Here is a 1,905-nt window from a genome sequence, read left to right on the forward strand (position 1 = left end):
TTGAAACCTCACCCCCCAGTACCTCAGAATATGACTTTATTTGGAAATAGGTCCATTACAGCTGTAATTAGTTCAATTAAGATGAGGCCATATTAGAGTAGGGTACCCTAATCCAGTATGACTAGTGTCCTTATAAAGAGGGGAAATTTGGACACAGATATGCACACAAGGAGGAGGCCATGGGAAGGTGAGGGCAGAGATGGAACAGATGCTTCTACAAGCCAAGGATACCAAAAATTGCCAGCAAAACCATCCGGAAGCTAGAGGAGAGGCATGAAATAGATTCTCCCTTATAGTCTTCAGAAGGAACCAAGTCAGCTGACATTTTGATCTCAGACTTCTGGCCTCCAGAACTGTGAAAATAAACTTCCTTAAAAAAATTTTTTTTAAATGTTTATTTATTTTTGAGAGAGAAAGAGAGAGCAGGGGAGGGGCAGAGAGAGAGAGAGGGAGACACAGCACGGGAAGCGGGCTCCAGGCTCTGCACTGTCAGCACAGAATTCACGCACTGTGAGATCATGACCTGAGCTGAAGTTGGCGGCTTAGCTGACTGAGCCACCCAGGCGGCCCTAAACTTCTGTGGTTTAAGCCACGTAGTCCGTGGTACTTTGATAACCTAACCCTTGAAAACTAATAAAGGGGTGGAGTGGGCATCAAACCCAGGCAGGAAAGGCTGCAAGATTGGTGTGCTTATCACCTCACTCTCTGCCTCTCCCATAATAGAGCTAATCAAAATAAAAGCAGACACCAAGGCCTGGAGCAAATAAATGGCACAGGAATTACCAGCTTGCAAATCTAGGCAGACAAACAAAACACTGACCCCTTTCTAGAGTCTGTACCATGTGCCCTGGAGCCTCTGCTTTTCTGCCTCTTTAAGGGACTTTCAGCAGTGGCTCTAGACAGACATTTGTCATAGATCTACAAGTCTAAATTTACTCAGCTCACTTGTGGGACTCTGAGCCTGTGCCTCTACTCAGCTTCAAAATCCAAACCTTTGCGGCGCCTGGGTGGCTCAGTCTTTAAGCATCCGACTCTTGATTTCAGCTCAGGTCATGTTCTCACCTTTCTGATGGCCCCTTTGGAGGGATGGAGCCTACAAAACGCTCTGTGCTGAGCCTGCTTGGGATTCTCTCTCTCCCTTCCTCTCTCTGCCCCTCCCCAGCTTATCCCTCTCACTCTCAAAATAAATAAACTTAAAAAAAAAAATCCAAACCTTTAATAGGTTTTTTAAAGCAGCACCAGCATTCTGAGGTTAGTATTATCCACATTTGTGCTGTTCCCTTTGGGTTAAAATTAAAAGGATGTGTCCTACAGGTGACAGTAAGAACAATGGCCCTCCCAGTAGCCATATTAAGCTATGCAATAGTAGTTGTATTAAGTACCGACAAGGAAAGGAAAAGGCTGCACAGACGGCTGGGCGACCTGACACCGGCAGTGGACAGGTATCTTTACAGAGTACATCCCAGAACTGTGAGCAAGCTCGAGGCTGGGGCCCACAAGCCCTCAAGTCAGGGGAGTTTGGGGACAGAAGGGGATCTGCACCCAGACACATGTCACCTGAGAGCAGCGGGTGCGCCTCCTCGCCCAGGTGTGGGGTGTGGGAGGTCAGGTCAGGGTTAGGCGTGGACATACGTGGAGGCCGGCCTGGAGACCACCATCCTTCTGGATGGGGGGATGTCTCTGAGGGTGTCCAGCTTCTTCTGTGGCTCTGGACGTGGGTACCTCTCTTGGCCAGCGAGTACACTCGGGCACGACCAGCAGCTGCGGTGTTTTAGCGCTAGCTCTGCAAAACCGGGAAGGCCAGGCCTAGGTGGGCGCGTTGGGTGGGTCTCCGGCTGCGATTTCCCTGCAGGCTCTTGGCCGCAGGGGCGGCGCGTTCCCGCTTGCAGAGGGTGGGAAGGGGAT

This window comes from Panthera tigris, chromosome D2 (genome assembly GCF_018350195.1).
Source record: "Panthera tigris isolate Pti1 chromosome D2, P.tigris_Pti1_mat1.1, whole genome shotgun sequence".
NCBI lineage: Eukaryota > Metazoa > Chordata > Mammalia > Carnivora > Felidae > Panthera > Panthera tigris.